The sequence below is a fragment of the Hippocampus bargibanti genome, linkage group LG13 (assembly GCF_051943395.1).
Source record: "Hippocampus bargibanti isolate YZ-2025 linkage group LG13, ASM5194339v1, whole genome shotgun sequence".
Lineage (NCBI taxonomy): Eukaryota > Metazoa > Chordata > Actinopteri > Syngnathiformes > Syngnathidae > Hippocampus > Hippocampus bargibanti.
The window spans coordinates 2,981,290-2,999,533 of record NC_142746.1 but is presented as its reverse complement, the minus strand read 5'-3'; the positions used below and the strand labels follow the sequence as shown (position 1 = coordinate 2,999,533).

At 43.7% G+C, this 18,244-nt stretch overlaps 2 non-coding genes across 2 annotated transcripts; both read right to left on the bottom strand.

Moving 5' to 3' along the window:
- Positions 1-1,049: 1,049 nt before the first annotated feature.
- On the bottom strand, positions 1,050-1,168 carry LOC148889000 (5S ribosomal RNA). The gene has a single exon (XR_016117014.1). It is a non-coding gene; the product is annotated as a 5S ribosomal RNA (ribosomal RNA).
- Positions 1,169-2,318: 1,150 nt separating this feature from the next.
- LOC148888999 (5S ribosomal RNA) lies at positions 2,319-2,437 on the bottom strand. Its single transcript, XR_016117001.1, has one exon. It is a non-coding gene; the product is annotated as a 5S ribosomal RNA (ribosomal RNA).
- Positions 2,438-18,244: the final 15,807 nt, after the last annotated feature.

The window sequence follows — 18,244 nt, the reverse complement described above, 5'->3', positions numbered from 1 at the left end:
TTCCAAATACAGGCTTGAATCGATGAAAGTGTTATTTGTGTGGTGTTGTCAAATAAGGCGCATGTGAGTCCAGCTGATGCGTTAACGTGGGTAACTTTTCTTTGACTTCCAATGCAATCCGTTTCGTCCATTCATTCCGGGTAGAGTGAACGCTGGCGCGAATGGTTGCCTCTGTTCACTCGCACAAAAAACGTTCTTACCCCGTGACTGTAAAGTGGGCTTTAGAGCTTTGAAAGGCGCTTGAAATGTTATGTATAACAATCAATATTATGTGGTGAAATGGTTGATCACGAGATCAGTGTCGCTGTGTGATTACGTCAGCAGAGCGCGTCAAGGACCAGACGGAGAGTAATCATAATAAATGTCAAAAGAAAAGGATAGGGAATTAAACCCAAAATGCTGAAGATACTAAAAGGAGAGGAGTAGCGTTACCTTACATTGCAGGGCTGTCTGAAAAACTACAGAGTCCTTTGGCAACACAAAATTCCTACTTATTTCAAACCGATAAACACTTGAAGGCAAAAATGAGTACATCCAAAAGATAGGCTGTCAAATGAAAAACAAAGTAATGTAGTTCATTCAATACATTGGAAAAATGAACATTATAAAGAGCAAAACATGGGGGAGACTAAAATAATTCTCAAAAAAAATACTTTATCAACACCGCTGGGATAAGACTATTGGGCCTCAATCTGCAGTACATATGCACCTTAAAGCTAGCTACCGCTCATTTGACGACAATGAGGTTAAAATTGTAGCGAAAGGAAAATAGATGGTTTGAAAGGGTAGTAAAAGAAGCTGTCCAGCACGCAGAAGCCCAGTTCTGCTTCGCGTACGAGTACTGTCATGACGGTCCCCCATGCGGACAGCTCCCTCTGCCGGAAAGCCATATCGTTACACGCAGCGACTCAAGAGTAAAATCAACGTGTGGGAAGCCGTTTAAAATCGCGTCGGGGGTGATCGTGAAATGAAAAGTGAAATCGGATCGCGAACGGGAGAGACCATTTCTCGGCCCACAGTGTTTGGGGTGGCTGCAAAAAAAAAAAAAAAGCTTACAGCACCTGGTATTCCCAGACGGTCTCCCATCCAAGTACTAACCAGGCCCAACCCTGCTTAGCTTCCGAGATTGGACGAGATCGGACGTTCTCAGGGTAGTATGGCCGTAAGCGCGGGAATCTGCCAGAAAATACCTCTTTATAGTGTTGCAGGGAGAGCGTCTTTCTTTGCTCATGGTGTTCGTTCTTGTCGGATGATGGTTATTTGGTTTTCCAAATACAGGCTTGAATCGATGAAAGTGTTATTTGTGTGGTGTTGTCAAATAAGGCGCATGTGAGTCCAGCTGATGCGTTAACGTGGGTAACTTTTCTTTGACTTCCAATGCAATCCGTTTCGTCCATTCATTCCGGGTAGAGTGAACGCTGGCGCGAATGGTTGCCTCTGTTCACTCGCACAAAAAACGTTCTTATCCCGTGACTGTAAAGTGGGCTTTAGAGCTTTGAAAGGCGCTTGAAATGTTATGTATAACAAGCAATATTATGTGGTGAAATGGTTGATCACGAGATGAGTGTCGCTGTGTGATTACGTCAGCAGAGCGCGTCAAGGACCAGACGGAGAGTAATCATAATAAATGTCAAAAGAAAAGGATAGGGAATTAAACCCAAAATGCTGAAGATACTAAAAGGAGAGGAGTAGCATTACCTTACATTGCAGGGCTCTCTGAAAAACTACAGAGTCCTTTGGCAACACAAAATTCCTACTTATTTCAAACTGATAAACACTTGAAGGCAAAATTGAGTACATCCAAAAGATAAGCTTTCAAATGAAAAACAAAGTAATGTAGTTTATTCAATACATTGGAAAAATGAAAATTATAAAGAGCAAAACATGGGGGAGACTAAACAAATTCTCAAAAAAAAAAAAACTTTATCAACACCGCATGGGATAATACGAGTGGGCCTCAATCTGCAGTACATATGCACCTTAAAGCTAGCTACCGCTCATTTGACGACAATGAGGTTAAAATTGTAGCGAAAGGAAAATAGATGGTTTGAAAGGGTAGTAAAAGAAGCTGTCCAGCACGCAGAAGCCCAGTTCTGCTTCGCGTACGAGTACTGTCATGACGGTCCCCCATGCGGACAGCTCCCTCTGCCGGAAAGCCATATCGTTACACGCAGCGACTCAAGAGTAAAATCAACGTGTGGGAAGCCGTTTAAAATAGCGTCGGGGGTGATCGTGAAATGAAAAGTGAAATCGGATCGCGAACGGGAGAGACCATTTCTCGGCCCACAGTATTTGGGGTGGCTGCAAAAAAAAAAAAAAGCTTACAGCACCTGGTATTCCCAGGCGGTCTCCTATCCAAGTACTAACCAGGCCCGACCCTGCTTAGCTTCCGAGATCGGACGAGATCGGGCGTTCTCAGGGTAGTATGGCCGTAAGCGAGGGAGTGTGCCAGAAAATCCCTCTTTATAGTGTTGCAGGGAGAGCGTCTTTCTTTGCTCATGGTGTTCGTTCTTGTCTGGTGATGGTTATTTGGTTTTTCCAAATACAGGCTTGAATCGATGAAGGTGTTATTTGTGTCGTGTTGTCAAATAGGTGCATGTGAGTCCAGCTGATGCGTTTTCGTGGGTAACTTTTCTTTGACTTCCAATGCAATCCGTTTCGTCCATTCATTCCGGGTAGAGTGAACGCTGGCGCGAATGGTTGCCTCTGTTCACTCGCACAAAAAAAACGTTCTTATCCCGTGACTGTAAAGTGGCCTTTAGAGCTTTGAAAGGCGCTTAAAATGTTATGTATAACTATGAATATTATGTGGTGAAATGGTTGATCACGAGATCAGTGTCGCTGTGTGATTACGTCAGCAGAGGGCGTCAAGGACCAGACGGACAGTAATCATAATAAATGTCAAAAGAAAAGGATAGGGAATTAAACCCAAAATGCTGAAGATACTAAAAGGAGAGGAGTAGCGTTACCTTACATTGTAGGGCTGTCTGAAAAACTACAGAGTCCTTTGGCATCACAAAATTCCTACTTATTTCAAACCGATAAACACTTGAAGGCAAAATTGAGTACATCCAAAAGATAAGCTTTCAAATGAAAAACACAGTAATGTAGTTTATTCAATACATTGGAAAAATTAAAATTATAAAGAGCAAAACATGGGGGAGACTAAACAAATTCTCAAAAAAAAAAACTTTATCAACACCGCATGGGTTAATACGAGTGGGCCTCAATCTGCAGTACATATGCACCTCAACTAGCTACCGCTCATTTGACGACAATGAGGTTAAAATTGTAGCGAAAGGAAATTAGATGGTTTGAAAGGGGAGTAAAAGAAGCTGTCCAGCACGCAGAAGCCCAGTTCTGCTTCGCGTACGAGTACTGTCATGACGGTCCCCCATGCGGACAGCTCCGTCTGCCGGAAAGCCATATCGTTACACGCAGCGACTCAAGAGTAAAATCAACGTGTGGGAAGCCGTTTAAAATCGCGTCGGGGGTGATCGTGAAATGAAAAGTGAAATCGGATCGCGAACGGGAGAGACCATTTCTCGGCCCACAGTGTTTGGGGTGGCTGCAAAAAAAAAAAAAAAAGTTTACAGCACCTGGTATTCCCAGGCGGTCTCCCATCCAAGTACTAACCAGGCCCGACCCTGCTTAGCTTGTTATAAAGAGCAAAACATGGGAGAGACTAAACAAATTCTCAAAAAAAAAAATACTTTATCAACACCGCTGGGATAATACGAGTGGGCCTCAATCTGCAGTACATATGCACCTCAAAGCTAGCTACCGCTCATTTGACTTTGATGCATTTGACACTTATACAAGTGAAAACATGAAGATTAAGCCTTTTGTTTAGCTTTGGGGATCATATGAACTTTTTATTGCCTTAAACGCATTTTCAGAGCAAGAGAAATACGTTTTCTGAAGTAAATGTTTTCTTCATGGTTTTATGTTTTATAATGAAATGTGTGTGTATTTAGGCTGCAGAGTGCTAATATGACACTTATACAAGTGAAAACATGAATACATAGCCTTCTGTTTAGCTGTGATGATCATGTCAACTTTTTATTGCCTTAAACGCATTTTCAGAAAAAGAGAAACACGTTTTCTGAACAAAATATTTTCTGCATTGTTTTAATTTTTATGATGTATCTATTTAGGCTGAAGAGGGCTAATTTGACACTTGTACAAGTGAAAAACCATGAAGATTAAGCCTTTTGTTTAGCTGTGAGGATTATATTGATCTTTTTATTGCCTTAAACGCATTTTCAGAGCAAGAGAAACACGTTTTATGAAGTAAATGTTTTCTTCATTATTTGACGTTTTATGGTGGAATTAGTGTCTTTTTAGGCTGCAGAGTGCTAATCTGACATTTATACAAGTGAAAACATGAAGATTCAGCCTTTTGTTTAGCTGTAATGATCATGTGAACTTTTTATTGCCTTAAACGCATTTTCAGAGCAAGAGAAACACGTTTTCTGAAAAAAAATGTTTTCTGCATTGTTTTAACTTTTATGATGTATCTATTTAGGATGCAAATTTTTATTTAGGAAATTAGTGTCTAAATAGGCTGCACAGTGCTAATTTGACACTTATATAAGTGAAAACATGAAGATTCAGCCTTTTGTTTAGCTGTGAGGATCATATCAACTTTTCATTGCCTTAAACGCATTTTCAGAGCAAGAGAAACACGTTTTCTGAAGTAAATGTTTTCTTCATGGTTTTTTGTTTTATAATGAAATGTGTGTGTATTTAGGCTGCAGAATGCTAATCTGACACTTATACAAGTGAAAACATGAAGATATAGCCTTCTGTTTAGCTGTGATAATCATGTGGACTTTTTTATTGCCTTAAACGCATTTTCAGAGCAAGAGAAACACGTTTTCTGAACAAAATGTTTTCTGCATTGTTTTAACTTTTATGATGAAATCAGTGTCTATTTAGGCTGCAGGATTCTAATCTGACACTTATACAAGTGAAAAGATGAAAAATCATTCGTTTGTGTAGCTGTGAGCATCATATTAACTTTTTATTGCCTTAAACGCATTTTCAGAGCATGAGAAACACGTTTTCTGAACAAAATGTTTCTTCATGGTAAATTTTCTGGCGAAATTAGTGTCTATTTAGGCTGCAGAGTGCTAATGTTGCGCTCTCCACTATGGTAAGGGAGATACGGTGTTGTGGGATCCAGAAAAAAACCACAAGACAAGCAGTGCGATATGCCTTGACTCAACATTGGTTTATTTCGAATGCCCAGATGTAATGCAAACCTGCCCAGATGTAATGCAAACATTTGTGTTAAATACGGACGCATCTAATGAAGGTCTGGGGGCTGTGCTTTATCAGCAGCAGGGAGATAAACTTCGCGATAAATTTCGCGTTGTTGCTTATGGATCCAGAACACTCTCACCTTCAGAGAAAAATTATCATCTCCATTCTGGAAAGCTTGAGTTTCTGGCGTTGAAGTGGGCAATCTGCGACAAATTTCGAGATTATCTCTACTGTGCACCCACATTCACTGTGTACACGGACAATAACCCTCTCGCGTATGTCCTAAGCACGGCCAAACTCAATGCTGCCGGACACCGCTGGGTGGGTGAATTGGCGGATTTCCACTTCACAATAAAGTAAAGGCCAGGCAAGGCGACTGCTGATGCCGACACACTGTCGCGTTATCAAGTTAAGATGGAGGGACACACAGAGGAGTACACTGAAACTTTGCCCCCAGACGTGGTTTCCACCATATGGCAGGGGGACAAGGCTGGGGCTGAGGAGGATGTGCTATGGATGGCGGTGTTGCAACTCACCTCTGATGGTGAGGATTTTCTTCCGGTGACAGTCCCCGTTATCACTCCAGATGATATCAGAGCTGCTCAGGAAGAGGATGCGTTAATCTCTGAGGTAATGATACTGAAGAGGAGGGGATGGAACCCCAATGACAAAGATAAAAGACAAATGGGACCAGAGGCAAGGAGACTAGTACACGAATGGAATAGACTGAAACTGGACAACGGAATTTTATACAGACAGGCGGGGAAATTGAAACAGCTCATTCTCCCTAGTAAGCTGAAGTCGACGGTGCTTAAACACCTGCATGATGACATGGGTCATGTTGGAGCTGACAAAGTGATCAACCTTGCAAGGCAGAGGTTCTATTGGCCATTTATGCAGCACGAAATAGAAAATTACGTAATTCGCCAGTGTTCCTGCATTATAAAAGAAACGACCCACCATTCCGGAAAAAGCACCCTTGGGCAACATCACTACTAGTGCCCCATTTGAGCTCATTTCTATTGATTATCTCCATCTGGAGCCAAGTAAAGGAGGCTATGAGTATATTCTAGTCCTGGTAGACCACTTTACTCGTTTCGCACAAGCCTACCCGACTAAGAATAAGTCAGGCAAGGTTGCTGCTGAGAAAATCTTTAGTGATTTTATTCCACGGTTCGCTTATCCAGAGAGACTACATCATGATCAAGGTCGGGAGTTTGAAAACAGTCTATTTCAGCGGCTTCAACAGTTGTCTGGCATTGCGCATTCCCGAACCACCCCATACAATCCGCAGAGCAACCCTGTAGAACGTCTGAATAGAACATTGTTACTGATGCTAAGCACTCTCCAACAAGAAAGGAAAGCTGAGTGGAAAGACTATTTGCCTCATGTAGTTCATGCGTACAACTGTACAAGACACGAGTCCACTGGCTATTCACCGTTCTTCCTCCTCTATGGAAGGTCTCCCTGATTGCCCATCGACTTAGTTTTTGGTCTGACAGCGGACGAAGAAGTAAAAAGCCGACAGAATATGCACGTAAGTGGGCCTGTCGAATGCAAGATGCTTACAGAATTGCCTCCGAGAACAGTCAAAAGAACTCTGAAAAAAGGAAGAAATACTATGACCGTGGTGTTAAAGGCATTGCACTCCAGCCAGGGGATCGTGTACTTGTCAAGAACCTATCTGAGAGAGGTGGACCTGGTAAGCTCCGGGCTTACTGGGAGGAAAAAGTCCACAGGGTCACTGAAAGAGTGGGAGATGGACCAGTGTACAAGGTTCGGGCAGAAAACGGAGACAAAACTACCCGTGTGTTGCACCGTAATCTCCTAATGTCTGTCAATGATTTGCCATTTGAACAGCCAAATGAACAGAGAAAACAGCTAGACAGACAGGCGAATAAACAGAAAAAAACAGCGAGACAGATAGGCTTATAGCAGGGAAGCAGTTGGGCAGGAGTCTGGATATTCAGATGAAGAGGAGGGATGTTCATACAATCTCCGACGGTTACCTGTGTATACAAGGAAGACAGGCAGTCATCAGGTGTCTCAACCTGACCCACACAATTTAAGAGCTGTGGCATCAGATATCCACCCCCAGGCACAAACTACGGAACCAGAGGATGGGCAGCAGCTAGAGGAAGCGTTTCCATTGGACGTACCAGCATCATTACCAAAACCAACACCAGCTGACAGCCTGCCTGCTGAGGGAAGCCCGGAACAACTTGTAATGGATGATAATGAGGGTGATGCAGGAGCACCGGCGGAGTTGGTGGAATCGGACAACGCGTCACAAAGTGGAATGGAATCGCTGCCACGAAGGTCTACTCGTACTCTAAGACCCAGAGAGATATTCACATATGAACACTTGGGTCATCCATCATACCAGGCCTGGAGACCTGGGGCAAATGTGTTGTATACTTGCATGCCTTACCCCACGACTCATTATCTAGTGCGGCCTGAACACTATTGCTACCCTACACCGACGGTATGGACTTGAATGTAGTTGCATTTGAATGTGATTGACACCACCCTACGGAGACCAGACAGATGACTGTGCTTCTACTGGTACTGGACTACTTGTTGGTATAGTCAAGATGTCGGGGGACATCTTTTAAAACAGGGGAGAGTGTAGGGGGTTAGAAACGACCTCTGTTATTGTATGTTAGTCGATTAGTCTACCAAGTCAGGAGTGGGCGCTACGCGCCCGTGAATGGAACAGAGGAAGGCGATGTAGGCTCAGCTCACGCATGCGCAGTTGTCATAAATGCCGTTGTGTGAAGCTGATTAACACGGTTGTCTCGTGTCGTCTTTCCTCGTCATTCACAGGTATTCAAAATAATAAGTGTTAGACATTCTCAAGATGTTCAAGTAATTGGGGACTTATTGGGCGATGCTATATATGAAACCTTGTTTTGTGGCTTTGATGAATATTTTGTGGCTTTGATGAATTTGGATTTTTGGATGTCAATTGTAGTTCCCAGTACAACACACACGAGCGGGCAGACGTGCATAAGCATGTGCGAATGTGGAGGATATATACAATGTATAGATGTTGAATGTATAGAGCTACACATGAATGTATTCTGATATTGAAATTGCTGAATTGATGTTTTGATGAGTAAATGGTCATAAATGCCGTTGTGTGAAGCTGATTAACACGGTTGTCTCGTGTCGTCTTTCCTCGTCGTTCACAGTGCTACCTGCCTGTGACGCTTTTGGACCGACCCAGGTATCCCCTAGGCCTGAGGCCGGTTACACGCACAACAATTCCCTGTCCAACGATCTAAATCGGTCCGACATGAAACACTAACCGAAGCAGGTGTTCCTTGTTTAAATAAACATTTTCGATATATATCATTTGTAAACCAATATAACTATGTGAATGTAACCAAAATACGAAATGAGATACTTTACAACCTGTCACATACTCCCCCTCAAAATAGATGTTGTCCCCAACATATGTACTAGTAAATACATAAATGCGCTGGACGACATGCCCAAAACAATTACGCATGGTATTATGAACTGCATCCAAATATGAACTATAATAATGAACAGTTTACAGACTGGAACTCTTTTCATACATTCTGTTTACATTATAACAATCAACAGTTCACAGACTGGAACTGTTTTCATACATTCCGTTTTAATTATACACATCAGGGCTCATTGGGGTCTTCTTGTTTCCATCTCACTGTGCTATCAAACAGAAGTGTCGATTAACCATCTCTGTAGTACTCCGTGGCATAATAGGGGTGTGCACCATACATCCAAGGCATTGTCTGTTCACCATAACATGGTACTGTCCCTACATTGTAACAAGATGGCGAACCATACGTTAATACATTGGGTCTCCTGTGTTCTCGTCGCGGCCGTTGATTTCCCCCAATATCAGAATTACTGGAGAGTGGCTGGCGAAAAGGGGGACACACCATCACAGGTGGATCATTTTCCGGACCAATGTTGCCTTCCTGAGGTTGGTCAACTACCGCAGCTCCCGGCTCTGTCCCCGGCAGTTCATTCCCCAGTTGATTGTCATCATGGTGTTGTCTCCACGAAGCTCAAGTCCCGCAGTTCTGGTGAGTCTGGTCGGGTGCTCTGGCGATGCAACACTGGATAATACTTATCCTCCTCCTCATCCTCTTCTGGATCCATTTCTGGCATCTTGTTTGGTCGTTGCCAAGTGGACTTTTTCTTGGACTGTGGCTGTAGTGAAGTCTCTAATGGCAAATGATCACATGGCAGCAAGAGATTGCGGGGGAGTATCCTAGATCTGCCCTTCCCCCTCTCAGGTTTCAGCTCATCAACTGGAATGTCTTTGCTGACTTGACGAACCACTGTCTGAACAACATCCTCCCAGTGGTTTCTCAGTTTGCCTGAATCTCCGCGTGGGGTTAAGTTTCGAACTAGAACACGATCACCGAGCAACAGAGTAGAATACTTTAGTTTACTGTCATATAGTCTCTTACTCCTGGCAGCAGCTTTGTTGTTATTTTCTTGCGTGATCACATACGCTTCCTCCATACCCTGTTTCCACTTCCTCACATAGTCCCTCTGGTTGGTGTCACCCTGGTTAAATTCTGGATTCAAACTAAACAACATATCAACTGGTAAACGTGGTGAACGTCCATAAAGTAAGTAAAAAGGTGAAAATCCTGTCACCTCACTTTTGGTACAGTTGTAAGCATGAACTAGTTTGTTTAGTGAGTCTTTCCAGTTACTCTTTTGTTTCTCTGTCAGTGTCTTTAACATCTGGATCAGTGTTCGATTAAATTGTTCAACCTGTCCATTTCCCTGTGGGTGGTAGGGGGTTGTCCTTGACCCCGCAACCACACAATATTCCTTCAGTTGAGCAAAAAGTTGATTTTCAAATTCACCACCCTGATCATGGTGAATCCGAAGAAGGAACCCAAACTTTAAAGCATAGTCATTAAAGATTTTGTTTGCCGCTGTTTTGCCAGATTTGGACGTTGTAGCAGATATTCACATATGAACACTTGGGTCATCCATCATACCAGCCCTGAATACCTGGGGAAAATGTCTTGTGTACTTGCATGCCTTACCCCACGACTCATTATCTAGTGCGACCTGAACCCTATTACTACCCTACCCCGACAGTATACACTTATTAGACAGCAGACTTGCATTTGAATGTGACTGACACCACCCTACGGAGACCCGACAGATGACTGTGCTTCTACTGGTACTTAACTACTTGTTGTTGGTATAGTCAAGATGTCGGGGGACATCTTTTAAAGCAGGGGAGAGTGTAGGGGGTTAGAAACGACCTCCGTTACTGTATGTTATTCGATTATACTACCAAGTCAGGAGAGGGCGCTACGCGCCTGTGAATGGAACAGAGGAAGACGATGTAGGCTCAGCTCACGCATGCGCAGTTAGTCATAAATGCCGCTGTGTGAACACGGTTGTCTCGTGTCGTCTTTTCCTCGTCGTTCACAGGTATTCAAAATAATAAGTGTTAGACATCCTCAAGATGTTAAAGTAATTGGGGACTTGTTGGGCGATGCTATATATGAAACCTTGTTTTGTGGCTTTGATGAATGTTTTGTGGCTTTGATGAATTTGGATTTTTGGATGTCAATTGTCGTTCCCAGTACAACACACACGAGCGTGCAGACGTGCATAAGCATGTGCGAATGTGGAGGATATACGTATATACAATGTATAGATGTTGAATGTATAGATCTACACATCAATGTATTCTGATATTGAAATTGCTGAATTGATGTTTTGATGAGTAAATGAGTTAGTAATAAATGCCGCTGTGTGAAGCTGATTAACACGGTTGTCTCGTGTCGTCTTTTCCTCGTCGTTCACAGTGCTACCTGCCTGTGACACCTTTGCATCGACCCCGGTATCCCCTAGGCCTGGGGCCGGTTACAATTGGGGGCTCGTCCGGGATACGTGCAGCGAGTGGGCAGAGTGGGAGCTGCTACGAAGAGAACCTGTGCCTAAAGCTTCAATGAAGACTGTAGTGCTGTCCGTTCTCCAGAGAATAGAGGCTTCAGGGGCTAACGATGGCTCCCACAACTCCACGACGGGTATTGATTTTCAAGATCCAAAAGAGACTATTACCATTGAATGTCAATCAGCTACTAACTGTTGACAGCGCAGTGGATGAGAGTGACACTGAGGACCTTGCGGCCCTTAGTGAACCAGAACTGTTTGATGTGATTATACACTACGTCAGAGGTGACAAATTAAGACACATAGAAGATGAAGGTATGTCTCAACTCCTTCACCTCGATGACATGATCCTACTGGGGAAGGAGCTGACCTGAGAGGAGGAGTTGAGGTCGCACCTCTTCCACCGAGAGACATCCCCACACCGGTCAGGAACGTCACCACGCCATCGCCATTCAGGATCATCGCCAACAGTTCGGGTGGTGCTCCCACTGAACATGCCGGCTTATCCTCCGGTATGGGCGAGCAGGTGGTGAAGTACACAGATGTAGCTGCTCATTTTCCACGGAGGGAGTTCAAAATTTATGGTGGTCAGATTTCTGACACCGGGTCTGAAATGTCATACTGTAGCCTGTGTAGACAAATGGATGAGGGACGACAAGAAGGGCTTAGCGAGTCTGACGTTATCCGCACTGTGTTGAAGATAACTAAACCTGGGACATTCCGAGACATGCTAAGTGATACAGAGGGTCTTACAATGTCAGAGTTAAAAACAATTTTACGATCACATATCAAGAGATAAGAGCAGCTCTGAGCTCTTCAACGAGCTCAGTACTGCTCAGCAGCAGACAGTGAGTCTCCACAGCAATTTTTATATAGACTGATGGGTTTGAAGCAAATTATGTTTGAGTAACAACAACCCGATGCAGATTTTGGTTACGATCAAAAACTTGTCCAAGGTACAAGGTACAGGTAGAATTATCATGTCAGATGTGATCTCAAACCATTCCTTACCGATTTACAGGTTCGTGATGATGTCCTGTGAGAACAACTTACAAATTCCACAAGTGAAGAGGCTGAGAGGGTGAAACGCCTCGGTACTGTGACCAAAAATCGATCTGTGAATGTCTATGCTGCTCAAACTAATCAAACTGACCAGATTAACCAGACCAAAGTTGACTCTGAATTACAGGCTAACCGTGCTGCCATTCTCGAGCTGACTGCACAAGTGACCGCACTGACCAAACACTTTGTCCAAGTTGTTAAACCTACAGAATAGGCGCCTCAGGTAGATCCATGTCCGTCCCTGACTCGATCCTCAACGCGACCCCAGACACCAACGAATGAGACTAGGGGCAGGTGTCCGGTCAGTGTGTGAAAGAACATTAAGAGCTGCCCTCACTGTTTCATTTGTGGTCAGGAAGGACATCGAGCTGAGGGCTGTCTGCGAAAAAAGGCACCGGGAAACAGGGTAAGGTCACTGGAGTGAGGCTTCCAGCGATCAATGCCAATGACAAGCCTCCAGTACAAATCAACTCGGTTGAACCAGTAACATCCATAAGTCTGTCGACGCAGTGTCAGTCAACATAAAAAAAACATGTAGCACAAGTAATTGGCAAGCGATGTATTGTCTCCTGTGCACTCAATGGGGTCCCACTCCAAATGCTGCTTGACTCAGGGTCTCAAGTGACCGTGGTGAGTAGGGCGTGCGTAGAGGAAGCACTGCTGTTGGAGTAAAATTGTATATCATGTAGTCACATTATATTCGTAAATTAGTTTACTTAGTATTATCCAAGTTACTTGCACACGCACATAGCTTGTTATCTTTATCTCTAGCCATACTGACTCTCAATAACAGAATGTGCAGACACAATAACAGAATGTCTCCTTGAACAGTCTCCTGCTTATCTCAAAATATGCTTGTGTTTTGCGCCAGTCTCAACCGGTGTGCTCCCCCTCCCTTTAGACGGTTGAGACCTTGTAACCAGGAACTCCCAAACTTTCAATAAAAGCAAGGGGACCAGAGATTGTTTTCAGAGTGGGTCGGATGAATGTTACGGAACAGTCTCTGAACACTCTCCTTGCAAGTCCATCTAACGTCTTTGTGTTTTTCTTTCACAATTGGTGAAAATGTTTGGGTTTGACCCTAACATTAAATTGGTCCTTCGAGCCGGATTCCAAGAAACCTGACGATTCCAGCGTGGGAGAGAGATCCAGGCAAGTCTGTGGCCACAGCAACTAATACCCTTTTCGGGACTGGTTCCTCCCTCTCGGGCTGGGATCCGAAGGTTGACGGAGACCCAGGCACACGGAGACGTGAGTAAAATATTTTATTTAAAGAATGAATGTGTGAATGTATGTGTGACGAGAGAAATAAAAATACCGGTATTCAGGGAGAGAGTTAGGCGACGAAGTATAAAACCCTGACAATTCTAGACTCTATCAGGTAAAGTAAAGACCAGTTAAAGTCCGCGCGAGGGCAGACTCGCCTGTTGAGACAGTTAAATTCTGCAAGGGCGGCGCGTCCTCTGGCATTTTGGGAGAGAAGTTAGGCGAAATAAAAATACCGGCATTTTGGGAGAGAGTTAGGCGAAGTAAAATAAAAATACTGGTATTCAGGGAGAGAGTTAGGCGACGCATTTTGGGAGAGAGTTAGGCGAAGTGAAAATGCGTTAAAAGTGTGTGAACATGTGTGTGTGTGTGAATGGGAGTAAGATTACCACTAGGTTTCGAACTCCATATTAAACAGTGAGATTGTAAGTGGTGACTTGTTGTGGATGCAGAGGCAAGAATTGTCCGCCCTCACCGGGGTAGAAGCTTGACAATTACCACAATAAGGCATTGATCGAGGATGTGGTGCAGTCCGATGTTGACTGCATCCTCCACAGACCTGTTTGCCCGGTAGGCAAACTGAAGAGGATCTAGCAGAGGTCCGGTGATGTTCTTTAGGTGGTTCAGCACGAGGCGTTCAAAGGACTTCATGACCACAGACGTCAGAGCGACAGGTCTATAGTCGTTCAATCCCGAGGGTGCTGGTTTCTTTGGAACTGGGACGATAGTAGACTGTTTGAAGCAGGATGGGACTTCACACTGCTCCAGGGATCTGTTGAAGATTTGTGTGAAGACCGGAGCCAGCTGGTCAGCGCAGACTCTCAGGCAGGAGGGGGACACTCTGTCAGGTCCTGCAGCTTTCTTGATCTTTTGCTGCTTGAAGAGCCGTCTAACGTCCAGTTCGTGGATCTGTAGGGCAGAGGGCGGAGATACGGTAGTTTCTGGTAATGGTGGGCAGACCGGGGAAATGGTGGTGTCCTTTTCAAATCGGCAAAAGTATGTATTTAACTCATCAGCCATACCATTGTTGTACACTGCTTGGGGGGAAGGTAAACGATAATTTGTTATTGCTTTCAGGCCATTCCACACCGATGCAGAGTCGTTAGCGGAGAACAATGGCAGAACCTTAATTTTAACCGTAGATCTGAAGTCAGGACAGCTCTTAAACCCAGAAACGCCCCAAACTACTTTGTGTGTGTGGCTAGGATGCACCTGTTGGGAATTTCTGTTGTACCAATGGAGGACAGGATACGACACATGCATCCAATCCATCAATTATCCTGTTGACAAAATGTGTTCCATTGTCATCCATGTTACCCAATCCAGTTGTGCCAGACGTACTCAGTACAATTAAATAAACCAGAATTAACTAGGGCAACAATTAGAGCAGGAGTTAAGGCAACAGTGCTTCAGACTACGGACGATTGGTTCCAAGTTTTTACTGGCGTCTCTGGCCAAAATAACAACTGGCTACTCATGGCGGAACAGGCTGCAAACACCACTGATCGAGACTTTGTGGTTTGCTTGGGACCAAAACCACTACTGCAAATAGTTCCTTCTGTTTTGAATAAAAGTTGTCTTTTACAGGTTATGACCAAGACCAACCCCACGAGAAGTTGTGCCATATTTGATAAAGCATTCCCCCTTACAGGTCCACTGAAGAAGAAACCACTGTTTTCTAAAAAAGTTGCAATGGGAAATTTAATGTGTATCAACAGGATTGGAACTGGTACAATATTGGGTTCATTGAATGCTTCTCAGTGTTTTGAAATTGAAACTGTTGATGAACATTTTACACCTTTATCACGAAGTGACATATTGGTGATGGTGTGGTGAAAACGCCATCTATGATAAGTTACCATTCAATACCACAGGTTATTGTGTTTCAGTCACCATAAGTTAGGCTGTTTATTATTTTGTATTATTTTCTTTTGTGTTTTAGTGTTAATCAAGTTTTGATGTGATGTGTCACGTGCAAGTTTATTTCTGACAATTTTATTGGCAGATAAGTATTTTAATTTGGTATTATTTTAATTATTAAAGGGGGAGCTATCAAGTAATAAGAGTTAAAATGATATGCAAAATAATTGAGAGCTTTCCAATGACTATGCTTCCGTTCGCAGCAGAGGATACACATGTGCTATCGTCGATGACAGAGAAAGGGCTTCTCCGTTTCCGACATGGCACTTCCCTGTGAGTTTGAGATTCCACCAACATTGGTGCATTTGGAGTTCCTCGTGGCGTACCAGATGAGTATGAATTGGTTAACCAGATTGCTGCACGTTAGTGATCCATTTTATTTGGAATCAGATGGAAGTGAATGACACGTGTTGACGGGATCCGCTATCTCCACTACAGTGTCCAGAAGCATGCAAATTATACTGAAGGAGCCTATTGGGCTATTGGAAGCAAAACGAGTGTCAGTCACATCTCTGATGGCGTTCTGGGACTGCTTGGCGGTCGATGTGCTCTTGGTTGAAGCCAATGGAGCGTGTGCGATGATTGGGGAACAGTGACGTTCAACCTCGCCCGGAGGGCTCCGCACACTGAACTGGATGGATCATTCCAGCGTGAACCCGCCCTTGTCATCAGAATTGTGGAGGAAGACCTTTGTCACGTACAAATTTAGTGTCTGTCTTAATTTCGCTTACATTTTATTTTTCAGCTCTCTGGACATTGTGTGGGGGTTGCTGCATTCCCTGTATCCAAGTTCTGCTTGTCCAATTTATTACTACTGTTGCGCCCACGACGTTTAAAGTGAATGGGGTGTACCCCCTGCTGTTACGGAGGAAGCGTGATTCAGATTTAGGAAACAGCTCAGCTCACTGACACATGGTTTCACTTCAATACCAAAATGTCGCTGATAATTTTGAACAATGTTTTCCTGATTTTAAATTTAATTTGGTGATAACATCCTTCGTTCAAAACCCTGAGTGTAACTATGTTTGCAAATACAACATAACTCCTCTGAGTAAGATTCAACAGGAAAAATGTATGTGACGGACAATTTGATTCAACACATATCTGCCTTGGGGTCAGCGATCCCACAACATGACGACGACGAAAACAGTGTTAATGTTAATAAAGATGATGTTGACTATGACAACGAAATATCTTTTAACATTTCTGATCTTTTCCCAGATCCAGGCGATTATTAGTGACAACTTTTCCTCTAGGTGTAACTTTTCTTATGTGTTTATGATTTTAAAAATGATGATCTACAATAAGTAAATTGGATAAACAGGGGGGAATGTTGGAGTAAAATTGTATATCATGTAGTCACATTATATTCGTAAATTAGTTTACTTAGTATTATCCAAGTTACTTGCACACGCACATAGCTTGTTATCTTTATCTCTAGCCATACTGACTCTCAATAACAGAATGTGCAGACACAATAACAGAATGTCTCCTTGAACAGTCTCCTGCTTATCTCAAAATATGCTTGTGTTTTGCGCCAGTCTCAACCGCTGTGCTCCCCCTCCCTTTAGACGGTTGAGACCTTGTAAACTTTCAATAAAAGCAAGGGGACCAGAGATTGTTTTCAGAGTGGGTCGGATGAATGTTACGGAACAGTCTCTGAACAGTCTCCTTGCAAGTCCATCTCACGTCTTTGTGTTTTTCTTTCACAATTGGTGAAAATGTTTGGGTTTGACCCTAACAACTGCCCAACGTAACCATTCAGCCACTTTCATCCCTATTCCCGGACCAACCGTTTGAGGTATCTGCAACGAATGGCACAGCGGTTCCCTTTGATGGATGGGCTAATGTTGGGCTGCAGATACGGAGTGGAAACCATGGACATGCTGACATACAAGTTCCCATACTAATCAGTACGAGTTGTGTTAACTGTCCTCTCGTAGGAAGCAATGTGATATAGAAATGACCAAAGAGAACAATGAACAGGTGGACCTTGCAGCCATACTGAAAGAAGCCCTGAGTGTCAGCGAACGCACTGGAGAGACCTTGATTTCTGTTCTTCAGAAATTGGGCCCTGATGAGACATTCCTCCAGTACCACGTGTGTGTTGGGAAGAAGGGACTCATTATTCCTGCGGGCAAGATATGGGAGGTGAAGTGCAGAGTCAGAGCATGCCCAAGGGGGGAACAATGCTATTTGAGCCCAGTATAGGGAAGAACTGCCCTGAGGGGATAGAGCCGTTCTCTTCTTTTGTACATGTAGCCAGTGGACCGACAAAAATTGTAAAAATTCCCATTCAGAATGTTAGTAAACATGACATTCATCTTTCACAGAGAACTATTCTGGGCTCAATTGAGGAAGTTACTGTGGTCATGCCCTTTAAGGAGTGCTCCGACAATCCAAAGCCGCTAAACAGTCCCACCGTTCAAATCTGCTCGGCTCTGACCACAGACAAGTGGCATCCTCCGGTTGACTTGTAACATCTCAAAGAGGAAGAACAGGGGATTGCCAGAGACATGTTGTATGAAGAGTCAGATATCTTTGCAAGAGGTGATGCTGATATAGGTTGCATTCCAAACCTGCAACTCAAGATCCAACTCACTGACAACACGCCGGCAAAAGCGTTACAATGCCATTCCAAAACCCCTTCACCAAGAGGTCAAAGTGCAAAACCTACTTCACCGTGGTTGGATAAGAAAATCCACTTCAGCATCTCATCTCCTGTCGTCTGTGTTAGAAAAAAAGATAAAAGCTTGCGCCTGTGCGTTGACTTTAGGGAGCTAAATAGCAAAACTGTCCC